The 21,065-nt window shown below is 46.1% G+C and overlaps 1 long non-coding RNA gene across 1 annotated transcript in view; it reads left to right on the top strand.

Moving 5' to 3' along the window:
• LOC144807817 (uncharacterized) overlaps positions 1–7,983 on the top strand; it is a 60,168-nt gene extending 52,185 nt beyond the window's left edge. The window contains exon 3 of the long non-coding RNA XR_013606458.1: positions 7,763–7,983. This is a non-coding gene — a long non-coding RNA (uncharacterized LOC144807817). The remainder of the gene's footprint in view (positions 1–7,762) is intronic.
• Positions 7,984–21,065: the final 13,082 nt, after the last annotated feature.

The following is a 21,065-nucleotide window of genomic DNA, read 5'->3' as shown; positions in this document are numbered from 1 at the left end:
TGAGCATTCTGTGCCGTTTATGCACCTTGCCCATACCCCTTATATTCCACATTACAATTTTATACTTTCCCGGTGTATGCATCTAATCATCAAACATATCATGTAATAACATAACAGTACATATCTGTGGATTTGGAGATCAATAGTGGCGGACAACTTAAGACCGTAACCCAGCCCACCCCCCACAATACTTGGTCCAACCTGAAACAAGCATTGGACCAAAACTCCCGCAAACTGATCCAACTTACAAATAAGGATCCTCATTGAATCTACAAACTGAATGAACATTAAAAAACAAGAATGAAAGAAGTTACATTGCGCCTTCGCCATTTAGGGGTTGTGCCTGCGACTTGCACATGCTATTACTTGTCAAACATCTGCCAGGTTGAGCTACTACGGTACAAGAGCGCTAATACCTGGTGCCTGATGAAAAATGAACTACGCTGTCTGAGAGGGGGGGACAACACAGCTGCAGCGCAAAAAGAAATCAATTAGAGTCTACAATACTTGTGTGAGACCCTCAACCAAACAGGTTTGCGATCAGCTGCGGCGTTGCCGAGGGAAATAGAGCCACACTGCCCTCGGAGTCTGATTCATGAGTGTCCTCTTCTTCCGAGGAGGATTTATGGACCGATCTCGGTGCATTCGTGAAGGTCGCTGTGGCCAGCACCGCCTGTTGTTTGGTCTGTTGCATCTGTTGCGAAGTGTACCGCATGCGCTCGTTGGTCCTCCTTAGTCTACGGCCTATGCGTCTAGTCGATGAAGCCGCCACTGAGTTCCGATTCTCCTCCATGAGCATAGCTTTCTCCTCCGTGTTAGTAAGTTCCATCACCTCCAGCCAATCCTCGACATCTCCAGGACTCTCAAAAAAGTAAGATTTTTGGTCGTGAATTATCTTGAGGCGTGCCGGGAACAAGAGCGCATACTATAGCTGCAAATCACGAAGCCGTCTCTTCACCGCCATGAAGGAGGCTCTCTGTTTTTGCACCATCATCATTTAATCCGGAAACAGCGAGATTCTCGCATTCTCGAAATAGATCGGCGCCGCCGTTCTAGCTTTTTGGAGCAGGACATCTCGGTTGCGGTAGCTTAAAAACTTTACTATAAGGGGTCTTGGGGGGCGCCTGGTTTTGGCCATCCAGTTGGTATTCTATGCGCCCTTTCAATGCAGTATTGCGAAGAGAGCCCCTCTGTTGTGACATTATCTTTAAACCATTGTTCCATATACCCTACCGCATCCGGTTCCTCGCTTCTCTCCGGCAGGCCAATTATGCGAATATTATTCCTACGTGCCCTCCCTTCTGCATCCTTCACTCTGTCCATCAATGTGGCTACCTGTGTTTGTAGTTGCTTCACGTCAGATTCCGTTTGCTTTTGCTTGGGCAACAGTTCCGCCAATCTCATCCCCTGTTCCTTGACCGTCTCCGCTGTCTTTACATGATCCGCCCTCAGCAAGTTCAGCCCTGTGGACAAGGACCCTATTGGGAGCTCCAGTGCCTTCCGTGTGTCTCGCACCTCCCGTAAGATGAGGTCCAGTTTGTCTTCTGAGGTGGGCTCCTTTGTTGGGGGTACGTATCCAGAGCACAGCACCTCGTCCGTGCTCTCTGGTTTTCCTTGTGACTGGTTTGTACCCCGTTGTTCTGGCATCTTTGGCTTGGTGCGTCCCACTTTACCCATTGTCCACTAAGGAAGCATGCCCCAGGGAAAGCACAGGTCAGAGAGGGTCACTCTTACAATCCAGCCCCGAATCACCCGTGCAACGTACTCCTTTAATGCTGCAGTGGGGAACCGGCGATGACGCCACATCCGATTGATCCTGCCAGGACCCAGCTAGCAAGTATAGCGCCCAGATAGTGTCTCTCAAATCCCACAGCCTCACATCAGCGCCCTCTTGTCCCCCAATGGGCAGTCACCAGCCGCAGCAGAAGACAGTTCCTCTCAAGGTATGTGAGCAATGGTGCCCCACTCAGCGCGCCCCAGCGGCGACGGTGAAGACAATGGTGCCTGCAGAGAGTGCGCCTTCCATCAAATCCCACCTCAGCAGGGTCCTGACAGTCCACAGGATTCTGCACCGTTGTAAGGCCTTGCCGGGTGTGTCTCCGATGCTCCCCTTCAGATGACGTACCAGCCCCAGTGTCTTAACAGGAGATTGGGGGCGGGGGGGCTTCTTCCCTCCGCTTAAGGATAGCCGCCCTACACCAGTGGTTCGGACCCACCGGGGTATATTACTCACTGTGCATGTCTGGTAGCAGTCCAGGCAATCACGACCAAGCAGGAGTTTGCTCCACGCGATCACTATACATAGATAGTGGCGGGACGATCAAAGGCAAATGGCCGCCGCCATCCCGGGGAACACACGTCGTCACACGCTTCTTCCAGTTAGGGGTCGGGTCTTCTGTCTCTTCCAGCTTCCTCTGCAGAACTCAGCAGGGTATCGCACCATAGTTTCTCCTTTCGATACTTTGCGCTCCCCCAGGGGTCACCACCGCGGGAGAGTAGGCCTCACCTCATCCCCGGTCTATCCTGAATGTGTGCCCCGGCTCCCCGCCACAGGACCTTCTATAGTAGCGGCCGCGACCGCCGCTCAGTGCGTTGCTAAAGTACTTCGCTGCCCTCCGCTACCGCTTCTGCCCCCGAACGGCTTTCCTCCGGTGTCGTGGCTGCAGGATTACACTGCGGTTCGACACTCGGCCTCCGCAGTCGGCACAGGGTCGTATCGATCCCTTCTCTCCGCAGCACCTACTTCACACAGAAGCGGCTCCGAGCATTCAGCCCTGACCGCACTGCCCTATACCGCAGCCGCAGGTAGTCAGCTAGTACAATTAAGGCATATAATATCAGGATTTTGGAGGATCGAGTCCGGAGCTCTCCTAGCACCCGTCCGCCATGATCGGCTGCTGGCCACGCCCCCAGTGCATTCATACAGTTTATGTTGAAATATGCCACGAAGGTCGGACTAGCTACGTCTATAATTAATGAATGATTTGGTTCTTTATTGCTTCATCAACAAAAATCATTGCAATTAAAACATTAAAAACCTGAATACTAGACACAATTTTCTGTTTCTTTGAACAATGTACATCTGTACAAAAAAAAGAATGTTTCTATGGTTACTGCCCTACCAGAAAATGTATACCAAATATAAACATCTTTTGCTTAACCTGCGGCCATTTTGCATGTCACACATTAAACCAAGAGGATTGGGTCCTCTCGCTTCTGACGTGCACAGTCCTCGTGAAAGACGTGCCTCTGTGAAGCTGCTGGCAGAGGTCTTACCTGTTTTTCACAGCATTTCAGGGAGATGACGCGAGAGTATGCAGGGATCTCCGCCCTGAGAATAAACATTGGTTTGAAGTCTCACTCTGGAAAGGACGTCGGCCGCCGAGGTAAAATCTCGGATAAATGTCACTTATTACATAACATTTAGTTTATTCTTAAAACTATTCACAAAATGTAACATTTCACTGTTGAAGAGCCTGGAATTTATGTTTGGGAATTAATTTACAGGACTTATTGAAAACGAACACTTATGTGTCCACACACTCTTGAGAAACGTGGCTAGTACTATTTTATTTTAAAAGGTTTTATATAGCGCTGCTGGACCCAAGAGTATCAGAGCGCTTTACATGGTAAATAAACATACTAAGATATTATTATTAGTGAGATCACAGCTTGTGTATTTTTGCATAAGAACTTCCTTTCAATTCTTTTTAATTGGTAGAAACGAAAACTGAATATGGTATTTAAGAAACTTGAGTGCAGATACTAGCATTGAGTGTTGCTAATGCGGACATAGTAATAAAGTAAAATGGAGAATAAATATGGTTGATGGTGAACAGTCATATGAAAACAAAACTGTTAAAGTTGTGAGAAAGCAACTACTGCATGTGTCCTGTCTTAATGTTGTGAGTTCAGTTCCTCGCTTTATGTTGTGAGTTCAATGAGCCCTAATGTGTCCGAGAAGCGAACCTTTAACTGGGAGGAACAGCACTTCTCTAAGAAATGGGAATTCTACCCAATTAGCTCTTGGTAAGATGTCAGGGGAACTTAGCTGGGGGCAGACATATTGATTGAGAACTTCCAGTTGGTAATAGCATGTGTATTTCTTCCTGTGTGAAAGCACAACTTGTCTTTTCATCAGTTTCTTCATTGTTTTACTCTGTTGAAAAAAAAAGTTTGAAAAAAGTTTTATATAGCGCTGGCTAGACCCGCTGTTATAAGAGCGCTTTACAATGAAACGGACATTGTTTTAGAACATTGTTACATAGTTAGATCAGTTACAGTTGCAGTTACCAGTATATGCTTAGGAGAAAAACGTGATCTTACACAATAATATAAGATATTAGCGCGTAGCATATCCAAGACACAAGTCTAATGGGGAATGGAAGGTAGTGGGGGAAATGGTAAACAGGGGAGACGAAAGCAGACAGAGTCAAGAAGACCTGAAGGGGGGAAGTACTCAAGGGGGAACAAAACAGTAAGAGAGAGAAAGATAAAAACGTGAAGAACCGTGAAAAACAATGTCCGACTGGGTAGGTGACATCCGAGGGGGAAACCCAGAGCCAGACTCCTCTATAGCTGCATGTGACAGCTCCACCGGGCAGCGGCCAAGGGTACTCAGGTTCCGCGGTAAGTGCAAACAGTTTTAGTTTCAATCCGTGGAGCATCGTTGTAGTTCCAAGGAAGGCATCAGTCCCGGTGATACTGGGAGGCGTCGTCTGCTCTGTTGTTTGTTCCCAAACCCCTTTCCCCTGGAGCCTCTCCTCTATCAAGATCTGTTTGGTAAGCAGGTTGCGGTGGAGACCTTACAAAGGATCGTGGATCCATCTGGCCTCTGCATCATAGCAGAGAGAAGATTGCATCCAAGAGTGTCAAAGCAGTGACACCCTTGGCTGAGGACTCTACACAATGGCTCCCTTCTCCAAGGTAAGGGACTGGGCTGTTACCAATCCAGGTAAACTGGGCCGAGCACGAGCCAGCACTAAACCCGCAGATCAGGCCAGACAGCATTAGCATGGCTAAACTAAAAAGGTTAAGTCTAGGTATGGTCATTGTCTTGCAGATTGCCTAACAGTCTGGGTGTTTTAAATGAGCACAGTTGTTGTCTGGCTAGAAGACGACGGGTTAAGACTGTGTAGATAGGTATGTTATGCAGATTTGTAGAGCGCACCATCTGTAAGTCTAGGCACACCTAGGGCCTAGTGGGACTACTAGAAAAGGCAGGTCTTCAGCTTCTTGCAGAATTTCAGAAGTGAGGAGGATGAGGCTCTTGTGTGTAGAGGCAGGACTTTCCTGCTTTATGAGTGATGTAGGAGAAGAATTGACAGCTTAATCTTGTTTTCCATATACTTGGAATTAGTGCAAGTAGGTTTCCGGAAGATTGGAGGTCTCTGGAACGTTTGCGAAAGAAGATGCGATTGTTGAGGTATGCTGGGCCATTGTTTTGTACAAAATGTGGTGTATCTTATTACATGTCCTTGCCACTTAGGATATGTTGGCGAGACAGGAAGAGCAATAAAAACGAGGCTGACCGAGCACAGGTCAGCAATAAAAACGAAAAAAGTAACAGCACCTTTAGTTAGCCATTTCTTGGACTTCGGACATTCTCCTGAAGAAATAAAATGGCGAATTTTAGAGAAAATACAGTTGCCAAATGACAAAGGAGGGGAAAAGATTAGGAAAAAGCGAGAACTATACTGGATTTTTACCCTTGACACATACGAACGTGGCCTGAATTTAGAATGCCCGTGGTCAAATGCCATAATATGACAAAATTACCTAATGAAAGAGTAAGTCCATGGACCACCGCGTAGGATCAATGTACTAAAATATAGAGGTAATTCCATCTTAATAAAATGATGAATTGGTCTTCAAAAACCCTAAACCTCTTGAGTATGAAGGCATTAATGTATTTATCCTAAGTAGATTAAGCACTAACCGATGTAAAATGAGGAAAAGTGAATTGATATGGAGTACGCGAGAAGACTCTCTATTTTTCCTTTTTGTTCTAAAACAAACAACATAAGGAAAAAAGGAAAATGTAGCTTTAAATAGGGGAGGAGCTTTAGGGAAATGATGTCACGAAGGTATAGTATAAATACCAATAAAATTACGGCTTGTGAATCCCTTCGTTTTCTGCCGTTACAAGCCGCCCGTTGATTGGACCATCCCCAGAGGGAGAAATAGCGCCAAAGAGGTAAGCATGAAAAGAAATGGTCCCCTTGGCCCCTATTAGCTAAACGCAATAGCTTTATAATAGCTCACGAACTGATGGAATAATGTCTTAAACCTCCCAGGTACTCTGCTAAAAGAATAGAGCCCTGCGAGAAGCGAACGCTCAGTAATACAAACTGCTGGTCCCCGCGGTGAGAAGGGAAGAAACGGAGAGACCCGTTCTCGGGCAGCGTTGTCTGCAACATTTAAAACTCCGAACGGTCTTTTCATCTGAAAAGAGATTTATGAAGGTATGAACACAGGCTGTTTTCCCTATCCCACGGGGCACAGACAGGAGCGTGTTTTAAAAGAAAAGTCAGAATAGATAAACATGCTTTGCATTTCACTTTCCCCTAACAGTTCCATGTTGACGTTGTCATTTTACGCGGGGAGCTGTAATCTCTCAAAGGCACCACGTAGTTTGGCTTGAAAATTATCCTGTTACTGCCCGATGGTGTGTCGCCCGGTATATTTGAAAGACCTTTTTTTACACGAGGTGAGAAAGATACCATTATAAGCCCATTTAATTGTATCCGAGTAAGACTTCTGTGTCTCATCATAACGCGTAGTTTATATGGTTTTATCTATAGCCTAGAGGCATTCGTTTACCTGAAGAAAACCACCGAATAGTGGGAATACAGGCTAATTGAGATAGGAGCAGTGAATCCTTAATACTAAGGTATGCAACATAATATAAAGAGAGAATGAAGATAGTTAGATGCCGCTCTCTATCGTACTAAGGAAATAAACAGAATGATTATTAAGAAACACAAAATTATTTCCTCTGCAGGTTTCACATGCCGATTTTAGGGAAAGAAAATAACGGTGTCTCATTTACTCTGTTTTTTAACTGAAGAAATCGACAGACGAACCGTCTAAAGAGAGGTCCTTGTCAGGTAAAGACATGGGTAGCCTAATATTCTGGAAGAATAGGAATAGGTATACACCGACTTAAATGTAACACAGTATTGGTGAGAATAGAAATGTAGTATCAGTAATGTGGATTAATATAGGATAGGATACCAGTTGCAGGCGTGGACAAGGCTAATACTTGAATCCTTGTGGGAGAAAAAAAATGACTGAACCTTGATATCTCTGCAGCTGCAAATTCTCTTTCATTCACTTATCTTGCTGCTTAAACTTTTTTCTGGGTTTCTCTCGCTTGTTTTTGATAGAAGGATAAAAAATTGATGTTATTGAACGAAACTTGAACAGGATTTTTAAAGAATGTCAACAGCGAAACAAATGTACATCGTAGACAAAATAGATTATATCAAAATTGCAATTGTCTAGGCCTGTTCTCCTTAGGATACCTCCAGTAATAATGTATCCCTTGTACACTATGCTATGTATTAAGTAATACTCGAGATAAAATAACGAACTGCACTTGATATTCCCATGCTAACTGAAGTGAACCAAACAACAGTAATGAAATGAATAATTGTTCTGGGGTTCGCTATCATCAATTATGAATGGTCAAAATGAAACTGTAAACTGTGACACCGTTTTTAAGAAAAAATAAGAACTAATATCATTTTGTTCTTTATAGATAAATTGGCTGAAACTATAATTGTCCTGAGGAAGACACCACGACGTGTCGAAACGCGTTGACTCACATACAACAGCCACAGCAACAATAGATAGGACATGTATCACTGTCCTTCTAATGTTTTTTTAGTTTATGTTTTTTTAATATAAAAAATATATCATTTTTTTATCAACAATTCATCATAACTGTATATTTACATTGTAAAAATTTATTCCTGTTTTTATTAAAAAATACTATTTTTGATATCATTATGATTGTTTGTGTCATGGTTTAGGTTTTCTATATTTTTTGGGGAATGATGCAGTTGAGTACATAGCTAGTGTTTGTTAGACAGATAGCCTGGGTGTTTACCTTCACATTCCATTGTTTTGTAGTGCCTTTGAAGTGTGGGTGAGGAGTTTGAATTGTGCTTGTTTTGTGAATGGGGAGACAGTGGAGCTCCTTCAGGTGTGGATGCCGCGTGGAAGTTGGGAGTGATTCTGGCTGCCGAGTTCTAAATGGTCTGCAGCTTCCTGGTGAGTGTTTTGTTAAAACCAGCATAGGGGGTGTTCCCAAAATCTAGCTTACTTGTTACCAGTGAATGCAGGACTGTTTTCTGGGCGCTGATTGGGAGGCAGTTGTAAATCTTGCTCAGCATCTTTTGGGTATAATTGCATGAGAGCGTGATGGCAATGACTTGGGCGGTTATGTTGAGTTTGCTGTCAATGATGATCCTGAGGTACTTGGAATGGGTGTATGGGTGTCGGTCCGAGCTCTGTTGGTCACCAGGTGGAGTCCCACATTGATGTGCTCTTCCCGAAGATCACAATTTTGGTCTTGTTGGTGTTCAGCTGTAGTCAGTTGGTCTTCATCCAGTAGACGATTTCAGTCATGCAGGCAATGAACTTGATCCTGGTATAAGGCATTTTTTCTCTGAGGGAGAGAATGAGTTATGTGTCTCATACATGGAGCAGAAATACCTAAAATTAAATCTCACCAAAACGTTTGTGATGGTCTGCGGTTGAGGTAGGGCAAAGAAAAAGTCCCACTACGTAAGGCATTACAAGCTAACAGAAGTCCAGAACTTCTCCTACCTCGGTATTTTCTTTTCTTCTAATAGTAATCGGGGTCCTTATTTAGACCAGTCTAGGCTTAAATTCATTAGAACCATAGAGGCGATCTTTAGATTTTATAACAAGATAGATAGCAAACCTATCTGTGATATGCTTAAAATATATAGCAGTAAATGCCTACCAATAGCAACCTATGCTCTCTAGTGTGGGGTATTGCCAATCTTAACACATTGCAATCTTGTGAAAATTATTTCACAAGATTCTTCTGTCGTATGCTGGCTGTACCAAGATCCACCTCCACATATCTCTTGCATAAAGAGTTGGATGTACCATATGTTGCGGACCTGATTCAAGTAAGAGCTTTGTGCTCCTTGCACAACATTTTGTGCAAGGAGGGACCAAAGTTCACAAGGGATATAATTAAGGACTGCTTAGCATTGGAACACACTAACAAAATCCCATGGCTAGCATTCATGGACAAGTTGCTGAAGAATATTGACAAAGATCTATCGTTGAAAAAAAATCCTACAGACATTCAGCAATTTGGTAAAAGCGAAATTTAAAAAATGTACATGGAGGAACAAAGCCAAGAGAGGGCTAGCAGAGATGAGGAAAAAACAAGCATATCGAGATATATGGCTAGCATTGAGTTGACTGGTCTACCTAATTATTTGGTTAAAGTTACAAACACTCAGGACAGATTCTATATGACAAGACTGTGTTTGGGCACAGTCCATTAACTGGTGGCTTTTCCAAAACACGAAAAATGTCAGAAAATAGTTCACAAATGCCCATGTGATGGGAAAGCAATTCAGTCCACGATGCACTTTATGTTGTTTTGCAAGTTTTATCGAGATATGAGAAACATTTTCTACGCCCAGTTTTTATTGTACAGAAATTATTCATTTTCAACGATGCTATGAAATGTATTTGTACCCTTGATAATGAATTAGCTGCTCGAGTTGTTGCTGGTTTTATAAACAGGGATATACAAAGAAGGAAATCCCTTGTATATTTAGACCAGTTAGTCTATAAAGTTAATTGAAAGATGAACCCTAGCTGAAAAGTGAATTTACTTTAAATGGGATAACAAGGTGATTAGTACAAATTAAGTTTTAACTGTTATATTATGCATTATATTATATAAATTGATAGTAAGTTTTTAATTGTATGCACTTTTATGGATCGAAAAAAGATTTGAATAAAGTTTTTTGATGATTAATTATATGTCATTAGCGTAGGCGGGATTTTGATATTGTGAGAGCGGATGATGCTGGATAGAGGGATTATGTATGCTTTGAAAAGGTTTGGACTCAGGGAAGATCCTCGCTGAACTCCGCAGATAAGGTCGGGTGTCTGAGGTGCACAGTGCCAGTAGGGCCTTCCAGTCAGGAAGAGCAGATCCATCAGAGTGCTTGTCCCTGGATTTCGATGTTGTGTCGGCATTGGGTGAGGATGCAGTGGAGTGGGGCATCTGTGTCAAATGCTACAAACACGTTCAGGAGGATGAGGGCCACCATATCTCCTTTGTCCAGAATCATGCAGATGTCATCTGTGGCAGCGACAAGAGCAGTTTCCGTGCTGTGTTTGAGTCTAAAACCAGACTGAGTGGTGTCAGGTGGTTGGTGATCATTGAGGTATTCAGTGAGGTGCCTGTTGATGATTTTCTCTAAAACCTTGGCCGGGAATGGTAGAAGGGAAATTCTCTGTAGTTGGCAAGCATTGAAGGGTCCGCAGAAGGTTTCTTCAGTAATGGGAGGACAATGCGTGTTTTCAAGCATCTAGGAAGGTCACAGAAGAGGTGGAGGCATACAGAATGGGTGTGAGCATGACGCCTATGGGTTGCACTACCCTGGAGTAGGTGTGGTGGGGGCAGGGGTCCGATGGGGCCCCTGAGTGGATGGACATATGCTGGTTTCTTCTGGGGTGATGGTGGACCAAGTGGTTAGCATTGGTTCTTTGGATTTGATTGGGAGGAGTTTGGTGAGGTCTGTCAGGTTCGATTGTGGGCTGTAATTGTTGTAAAGGGAAGTGATTTGGTTGCTGACAAATTGAGAAAGATTGTTGTAGCGGTCCTGCAACAGGGTAATCGAGCCAAAGGCATAGATGGCGAAGTGATATCTATTCACAATGTGCAAAAATGTCTTTGCTTCAGTTGGAGCTTGCATTGATGCGGTCTGGATCATTTGGTGGTAGCTTCTTAGGGGGATACGAACATACTCTTATCTGCTTTGTCCTGGCTCATTCCCCATTTGTGCTCTAGTTGTTTGTACTTGTGTTTCTTCAGTCTGAGTTCCTTTGTGTACCAAGTGGCCTGGGTCTGGATCTTGTTGTATTGCTGTGTTTGAAGGGGGGCAGGAAGTTGGCGCAGGAGGTGATAAAATTGATTGAAATCTTGATGCATTTGGGAGGCTTTTTCTGTGTTTGGCTCAGTGGGTGTTGAGAGGGGTGTTTCCATCCTTGTCAGTGATAATGTTTCAGTTTTGGTGGAATGGTCTGGCAGTCGTGCATGTGTGTCGGACCGGGATGAGAATGCTGAACTTGTCATGGTTGTGGTCTGTACAGGGGACTGGTGTCGGGTCGTCTCTGATGTTGGTAAAAACAGGGTCCAGGATGTGGCCAGTGACATGGGTAGGACCCTTTACTCATTGGGTGAGGCTTAGGCTTCCAAGGTCTTCAATCAGTGCTTTGAGTTAGGGCCATTGTGGTCTTCCAGGTAGAAGCTTAGGTCTCAGAGTTGTATGTAATTGCTAGTATTGAGGTCGAGTGGTGTAATGAAGTCCATGATGATTTCGATTAATTTGGTGTGCGGGTCTGGTGGTCTGTTGATGAGAGTGCCGCTTAAAGTGAAGTTGGTTGCAACATGGAGCTTAAATGACAGCTGTTGATGTTGGAGCAGGACATATCCATGGATGTGGTGCAGCTGATGGTGTTCTTCTGGATGATGGGGATACTGCCTCCGGGCTAATAAAGTATGTCTTGCCGGGAAGATGGCTGTGGTGATGTCAGGTGCTGATGCAGGATTCAACCAGGTTTCCATGAGGAAAAGCAGGTCACGGGCATTGTCGTGCAGCAGGTCCCAGATCTCTGTAGTGTGTTTGGGGAGTGAACAGGTGTTGATGAGCATACATGTGAGTGTGGAGTGTTGGGTGTGGTTGCAGGACTATGTGAGTTTGAGGGAGTGGGTGTTGGACACTGTTGGTGCAGGGAGAGTTGGGTGTTGGTAACAGCATGAAAACTTGCAGGAAGTGCACAAGAATGCTCCCTTGGTTTTGTTTGGTGTGGCAAAGTATCAGCGAGTGGAGCAGTAACCGGTGTTGTGGGAGTGGAGGGTTGCAGCATGGTAGTGTTGGGAGGGTGGAAGGTCAGCATTCCCGGCACTGGGCATGGTCCAAGCATAGACGGGCACAGATGGGCTGTCTCTCGTGTGCATTTGGCGCACCTGCAGATCACCCCCTGCCTGTGTCCACGATGTGGCACACATTAAGAATGTTCTGGGAGGGGAGACGAGTGATGCCACTCCTGTACAGATGGATGTTGGGAAATCAAAGTGATGTCCTTTTCTGTGTGGCTGGATGATGGAAATGACTCCTCTTGCTTGTCTTCTTCTTTTCAAGACAGTTTTGGTGAGAAAACAGTGATTTTACTTCCTGTTCAGATGGATAATGTGAAATCCAGTGTTGTCACTTTGTGTGTAAATGGATGAAGGGAAATACAGAGGTGTCACACGTAGTGACTGGGAAGGAACTCGTATTTACTCCCCCAACAATAAAAGGAGACTGTCCCTAGTGCCTAGAGTGAACATAATGCACCTACAGGTGGGGCAGTCAGGGAGTTTTCGGTTGATGCATAGAGCCAGCTGCGTCCCCCTCCAGGGACCTGATGTGCTCGATAATGTCCTGCTTTGCCTGCGATGCTGCCTGTTCATCAATGGGCGGTGACCTTCGGCGATGTCGTACCGTGGACCAGGCTGGCTGGGCAGGATCCTCGTCGTGGCAGGGAGTCTCGAGGGACTGGTCGGCGGTGAGGATGGAAGGCGGAGCAATTGGTCCGCCTCCCTATAGGATCGCACCACCCTGTGCTTGGATTCCCATGCAAAGATGAGAGCAAACGGGTGCCCCCATTTGTAAGGAATTTCCAGACTTCGTAGCTTGTCGGTGATGGGTTTGTAAGCTAGCCGTCGCCGCAGCGTGTTGGGCGCCAAATCTTGAAAAATCTGAATCCGATGGCCATCATATGTGAGGTCCTGCTTGGCACACGCCGCCTTGAGAATGGCTTTCTTCTCCATAAAGAAGTGCACTCTGGTGAGGATGTCCGGCAGAACTCCCGGTTGCCCAGCCGGGCCCGATACCCGATGAGCCCGATCCAGAGTTGGTGGCAAGGCGTCTTTATCTCCCCAGACCTCGTGCAGCAGCTGGGTCACGTAGGTTAGGGCATCCTTCCCCTCCGCTCCGAGTGGAACCCCCGGATGTGGAGGTTGTTCCTACGGCTCCGATTTTCCAAGTCCTCTTGCTTTAATTGTAACTCGATGTGTTGCTCCTCTAGGGAGGCCAGGCGCTGCCATATCTGCGCCTGTTCCTCCGTGCGGACATCAACAGTCCTTTCAAGGCCATCGACTTGGTCACCAAAATCCGTCACTTCTTTCCTCAGCTCTTTGACGCAAGAGTGCACTTTAGTGCGCAGGGAGCCTATTTCCATCTTTAATTCCGCCATAAAAGAGGTCATGAACGCCTGCGTGACTGGTGGCGATTCCCCCCCTGGCAAAGGGCTAGAGTCAGTTGAGGCATGTGTAGTCGTCTTGTCCCACATGGCTGCCACCGAGTTGTCCTTGGGGATTGCCCGTGATGCATCCTTGCCCCCCTTAGAGCGTGTCATCGTTGGGCGGGATGCACTCCGCAGCAGGCCCGCCGTCCGGAGCACCACCGGCCCACCACAGCGCCCACCAAGGTAAACAGCAGAGATGAGAGGCTCAAGGGATCAACTATAGAAGCCCCCAGCTAGCCAAGGCTTCTCCAGCTAGAGGCAGCAACCAAGAACAAATACAGGTGGGGAATCACATGGGACCAGCGACCCCCCGGCAAGGTACCAGCGGGTGGCCAGGGGGCCCCCCACCACCCTCTCCAGACCTCTCAGCCCCGGCTCTAGCCAACTCAAAAGGTCCCTTACTAGGGCCGCAACGACAACACAGGGTGTATCCAGCCAGGATCAAGAGGGGAGCCAGACAGGTGCCCCAGGGCGCACCTCACTCCTATGGGGGCCGCGGGGACGCTATGTCCAGTGGGGACCAACAGAAACCTCAGGTGGCGGGAGAGCAGTGTGGCAATAGGTGCAGCCCCTCTCTAAGTGCAGCAACAGGCAGGGGGATCCCCAGCACCTCCGGTAGACCCCAGGAAAAAATCCTCATTACACAGCCGATGTGGCAGGCCTCCCCCACGCCACAATAAGGAGTGTCAGGTGTGGCGACAGGCAGGCCTAGGTCTCCAATACGCCCGGGCCCCACAGATTGAGCCCAGGGCCTCAATCTCTGCTCTTCCCAGCCGCAGTCGGGCCTACCACTAACCCCAGCAGACAGGCGAACCGCCCAGGGCGAGTACAGGGTCTCCCAAGGCAAGGCCTGTCCACAGTCTCCACTCACCCCCGGGAGCACCGGTATCCAGGCACGTCAATCAGTGGTGATGACAGCCCCAGCCGCAATCTCTCAGCGAGTCTGCCCCAGTACGGTGCTGAGCCATGCAGGGAAGGGCCCCTCTCTCTCCACCCAAACCCCCTCCACGCCGACAGTCAGGGAGGGTCTCAAAATGGCGTGCGGGCGCAAATGCAGTGCCGGTGATTCCAGCCCCAGAGAGGTCAAGACACACGAAGGGACCCCAGCTCTCCACTCACCGCACCGCACAATGTGAGTCCTGGATCCCTCGGCCAGCTCGCGCCTACACGCGGCCAGGCCCCTCAGTTGCAGGGCGGCCGCCCGATCAAAATGGCAGGCCGCCTCCGCACCTCAAGAGGAGAAGATGGCGAGCGCTCCGGCCGGCAGCCAAAGCTCCCCAGTCCGCAATCCAGGCAGGGGCCGCCCGTCTCCTCCGCCATATCCCGCACCTCCAGCAGACCACTCCTCGGGGCTGACAAACAGCAGCTTATCGTCACGGCCGAGCACCCCAGTGCCCAGGTCCGCCGCGGCTCCCGTAGCTCCCCGGCAGCGTCGGCCAGACACGCCACCCGGGACAGCTATCCCACGTCGCCGCTGCCTCTTCCCAAGTAAGACAGGGTCAGTCCAGCTCCCGCTCCACTTGTATGCTGCCTCCGCTGCACCGCTGCTTTGCCCCGCTCATCAGCAGGGCCCAGGGGGCTCCGAGCCACGCCAGTTGCAGAAGGACCTCAGACCTGTAAGATGGCGACCAGGCCGCACCAGGGATAGCCATTCAACTGCAGGTAATGTCACTTCCTCTCCAAGTCGGGTCCAATGAAGCCCACTGTGAGCCACACAGGGGGCTCAATCCGTGCCCCCTCGCCGCTGCCGGGCCGCTTAAATCAGGCTAATAATGTTGGTGGCCGGCCAGAGCTCCCGCTACGCACGTCTCACTCCACTGCCGGTCAGGCCACGCCCCTTTAATGTCAGTTTTGATGGGAAACCTGTAATGTACTTCCTGTGCACATGGATGATGGGAAATCCACTGATGTCACTTCCTGAGCAAATGGATGGGGGAATTGACTCCTCTTGCTTCGCTTCTTCTTTTCAAGACAGGCTTGGTGAGAAAACAGTGATGTTACTTCCTGTTCAGATGGATAATGTGAAATCCAGTGTTGTCACTTTGTGTGTAAATGGATGAAGGGAAATACAGAGATGTCACTTCCTGTGCAGCTTGAAGATAGAAATAACTCTTCAAGCTTGGCTTCTTTTAATGTCAGTTTTGATGGGAAACTTGTAATGTACTTCCTGTGCACATGGATGATGGGAAATCCACTGATGTCACTTCCTGTGCAAATGGATGGTGGAAATGACTCCTCTTGCTTGGCTTCCTCTTTTAATGACAGGTTTGGTGGAACCAGTGATGCCACTTCCTCTATAGATGGATGATGGTAAATCTAGTGATTAACTTCCTGTGCAGATGGATGATGGGAGATCCAATGAAATGAAATGAATTCGTACTTGTATAGCGCACTTATACCTTGAGGCGTCTTGGCGCTGTACGCATATCGCTGTGGAACCCTTCCTGGCTTTTCCCTGTGAAATGCCCACTCCTGGGCACCCCCAAGGTGAAGCCAGGCATCCCAGCACTGTTGGGGCCGTTGTGGAGATTAAGCAAGCTATTGCCCAGAGTTGCAGAGTGGGACCCATGATTAGAATAGGCACCGAGGCGAGAATTATCAGGTCCGAAGAAATTGAACTCAAGACCCACCGAAGCGGGAATTGAACCCTGGTCCCGGGTAAGACCTCTGCATCAGGGTCTGCCGCGCTAACCATTGAGCCACACTTCTCCAAAATGACATCACTACCCGTGTAGATGGATGATGGAAATGACTCTTCTTGCTTTGCTTCTTCCTTTTAAGCCAGTTGCTGGAGGGAAGCCAGTGATGTCACTTCCTGTGCAGGTGGATGGTGGTAAATGCAATGTTGTCACTTCCTATACGGATGGATGAAGAAAAATCCAGTGATGTCACTTTCTGTGCAGATGGATGACGCAAATGACTCCACTTGCTTCCGTTCTTCTTTTAAAGACAGTTTTGGCAGGAAACCAGAAATGTCACATTCTGTGCCGATGGATGATGGAAAATCCAGGGATGTCACTTCTTGTGCCATTAAGACAAGAGTCTCTGAAAAAAAAAAGTAAGACTGTACTCCCCAGTGCAGAGCAAGTAGGCTCTATAATAGCACCATTCTGTGCAGGCCCAGAGGTTTCCTTACATAGATTCTACAAGGATGAACATGTGAGTGAAAGAGGCTCACTGATCCAGTTGCCATGGCCGCTATGCCAGCCTCACTGCATTAATTGGATATAAGCCATAGCAAGGAAGGGGGTATGTGTGCACAAGTAAAATATATTTGTCTTCTTCCCTCATGAGAACAGTTAGAGCAGGGGTCTCTAACCTTTTTCACACTGAGTGCTAGTTCTGCTCAAGGAAAATTATTGCAAGCTACTAACACTTTTTATCACAGTGTAATAGTGACAACTCAAATAGGTGGGATTACCAGCAGAAATCTTAGGAAATGTGTTAACAATATGAAATGCCACCAATTGAGGCCAGTTTTGGTGACTTAGTGGATTAATGTGTTCATTGTAGGGGCCTGTGTTTGACCTCATGGTCACAGGTTCATATCCCGGCAGGTCCACTCCGCCTTTCCTCCTTCTGAGGTCGATAAAATGAATACGATTGAGTTGGGAAACAATAAAGTTTGTTATTTAGCACCAAGATACCTTTCTGGATGTAAATTCTCTTTACATATACACATTATGTTATGATTAATGAAATAACAGCTGAAACAGCACACACTGTCTTGCATAACAGATATAACCGCAGCAATAACTTTCCGTCTCAGCTTGAATTACAATTCAACTATCAGCTCTCAGTATGTTTTTGAAATGTTACCATTGTGTCGTCATCACCATATTAGTTTCTGAAAATAAACATATTTTCCTATTAAATACCTCTTTAGTTTTGGGCAAACAAACTCAATTTTCAAATTTCTTCTGTGACAGAAACATAATTGTTGTCTTTAAAATGCAATTTTCATTCATAACAAATGCAGTCCCCAAACATCAGCTGGTCATTTTCTGAAAGTGCTCACCTACACAAATGCTTCACATGGAGGGAATCTGCTTCAAATGTATAGACGTTTGCAATCCCATGACATGGAAAGTCACCATAATGCCTAGGACGCCTCTAATATGCCAAAAATGTTCACTATTAATCGAGAGGCACCACTGTTCCAAGGCTGGACAGCATAATGGCCAGGATGCTCACAATACATCAGTCATGGCCATTGGTGTGTCATTAATATGTCACAAAATATAAAGAATAGCTGCCAGTATGTTTAAATAGACCCAAAATTCCTAAAATATGCCAACACCGATATTTGTTATGCCAGGACCACTACTATGCCATGAATAGACCCAGTTTTTCTACAGATGAACTACATATGATGGGGAACCACATACTTCTCATGATCCTTGACATCAGGTGTAGCTTCCAGGGAGCAACTGTGTTTGTCAGGGGTAACACAATTCCAAACGCATGCAGACAGATACACAAATAAATGGGCACACTTGTATAGACAGACAAAGATGAATGCACAGTGAGGCTTGGAAATGAATGTCAGATTTCCTTAGCTCCTGGGCTGAAGATACAACCAACTCACATACTTTTTCTCTGACTCCTATTGGCCCACACCTAGGCTTCTAATCTGGTTTCTGCTTGCACTCTTCTTTCCTGGCCGATTGTTCACACACATAGTATCACTGACTGTGGGGCCTACAACACAACCAGACTCCTTGTGCCTTTGCTAGATTGAGAGTAGATACTAATTGACACTTTGCAGGCCTCCTAGGCCAACAGAGTGTGTGTTTGTGTGCTGGCATGAGGCCCTGTCATTGATGTGGCTGGCTGCCACTCTATAGGTCCTGAGATGAACAGTGATGTGTTCTCATGTGCATAGATCCTCTGAATGGTGAACTGGGCTGAATTTCACTTTGAGAGTTACTTCAATGGTGCTGGTGAGCTAACAGTAGCTTCAGGGCAACCTGTTGGAGCCAAATTACTTAGAGAAATAACTATAACGTCTCTCCTTTCCTGTGTTCCAGACACCTTTATATGTTCTTGGGTGTCAATGTGGTGTGGAGATGGCATTAATCTCACCAGAAAGAGTGCCCAGCGAAAGGGACCACCACCCATGCTATGTACCAACAGTAAGGAAAAAGCAAGTGCAGATATTTGAAATGGTGGGACACACTAGCGAAGACGGTAAGAAGTCCCTTTGATCTAGAACACTTAAACAAGCACTTGGGAGCATTGACAGACCCTGAGAGTAAGATAGACATAGAAAGGGGCCTCATTTTTGAATTGGTATGAAAAAGCAAGCAAACAGAAACATGAGCCTCAAGCCTGCTGGATGAAGCACACTCATGAGAGACTCCAAAACTGAATTAGTTACTTGAGAGACAGAGTTAAGGCTTGCGTCCCCACTGCCCCACCTCCAACATACCTGTTTCCACAAATCAGTGAAACCACTGAGGGCGAAGAAGGAAGACACAAGGATTATTTAGATGTTTGATATTTTCCTCAGGTTGTCAGGAGACGCTGGCGGTTCACCTGTGGCAGTGCTTGGAAATGGGGCAGCACTGACTAAACCGCCACGATAGGGACTCAAGAGGACAACACGCAAGTGGGCATAGCAAGTATGTTGAGACAGGAGGATGACAGCAAAGCATTAGAGGAAGGTACATAGCATTTTAAGCATGAGGCTAATTACAAAACCCTGAAGGCCGACTCTGCACATAGAGTTCCCATTAGGCACTGGATAGACCAGAATTATAGCCCAACTATTACCCGAGACAGCTTGAGATGCACTGTAAGGTTTGTAGCTAGTGACATAGACCGGAACAAGTATAACAATTGACACACCACACCTTTTAGCGATGGTAATGACGAGGAACCCCACCCAAATTCCCCTAAGGCCATCCTTCTTTTAAGAGACTACTGAGCCCTGGAGGCAGAGTAGCAGTATATGTCTTTTTGTCATCTGCTGACTTGCTTATGTTATGTTATGTTAAAGAATATTTGGAATAGCGCTCAACTCGTCCCCAAAGGGGCACCTTGGCGCTGAGGTAACAGAGAAAACAATGGTCCTAAACCTATTAATTATGATGGTTGACTAAATCAATTGTATTCCCACAGTTTTTTATATATGTAGAGCAACTACAAACAGTCTGCTCTATTGTACTCAAGTTGCTTGGTACCACAAGATAAACCTCCACCACGGTTAAAGAAAATACTTTTAATTTTTGTTTTTCATTTTTGGCAGTTCATTTTATACACAATATATCCTTTTAGAATAAATAAAAACAGAGTGGTTGCCCACAGAGAGCGTGCAAAGAAAGGCATGATCAGAAAAAGTGAAATAGGTGAACAGAGAAGAAAATTCACAATAGTGGTCAGAAAATATTCACATTATTTGACAAACAATACTGGACATCTAATTTGCCGTATTGAGTACCTGGCCAAAACCTTGTTAACTTTTTCAATCAAAATAATATTGCATCCAGACATATAAGTCCTAGGGTTTTTCTGCACTATATACAAAGTTTTTAAATAGTTGGTCCAAGGTTATATAAAAGTAGCGTTGTGACGTCTTTATTAGTGAAAGGCTTCACGTCAAACGACTTTCTTTGTTAGAACGGCATTATTGATTTTCAAAAACTCTTAACATTAGCTCTACCTGTATTTCAAATACCGAATACATTAGTCCTCAACCCTACATTACAATTTGAACACGATTAGTAAGTCTTCTATATATGCGGGTGTTGACTACTGGTACATATGATACACCCCTACAATTTTTTTTCCGTCTGTTTGGTGCTCTCTCAGTTCTCTCCTTTGATGACCTGTGTCATCACCATCATCACCCCATCCCTAAGGGTAAGAACTGAGTTAAACAGAGCTTGTCGCCATTTTCCCTCGCTTGAGCATCTCCAATGCTCTCAAGCTCCGATATTGACTGTCCTGCAAATTCTCCATTCTTCGCTCTTGCACTCTCATCGATCTTTCCATCCTAGTTGACCTGTACCACTTGTACACCCTTACCAAACCCCACAATCCAATCACACAGGCCACAGCTATGATGAGGGGTATCAGTACAAACCCAAGGAAACTTCTTCCCAGATTTGCAAACCAGTTCCCAACATTTCCAACTCCCTTGCCAACCTTCTCCCACACGTTCTCTTGCGTCAAATCTTCAATTTCATAATGAATGGCAGTAATGTTACTTATATACTTCTTCAGATCCTTGGAATGGTCTGGAATATACGTGCAACATTCCTGAACCTTCAAAAGTTTACAGACTCCTCCCTCTTTTGCTAGAAGGACGTCTAAAGCAAGATGGTTCTGTAAAACCATTGTCCTTATCGACAACATCTCACCCTCAACCAACACTAATGACTTAGCTGTATTCATTGACAGTTCATCCACCACAGTTGCCAACCGCCGTATCTTCACGTCATTCAAAATCACTCCCAACATAGGTATCACTGCTCCGAACACAT

Source organism: Lissotriton helveticus, chromosome 1_2, assembly GCF_964261635.1.
Source record: "Lissotriton helveticus chromosome 1_2, aLisHel1.1, whole genome shotgun sequence".
NCBI classification, from domain to species: Eukaryota; Metazoa; Chordata; class Amphibia; order Caudata; family Salamandridae; genus Lissotriton; species Lissotriton helveticus.
Note: the sequence above shows the minus strand (reverse complement) of the source record. Positions and strands in the feature narration are given on the sequence as shown.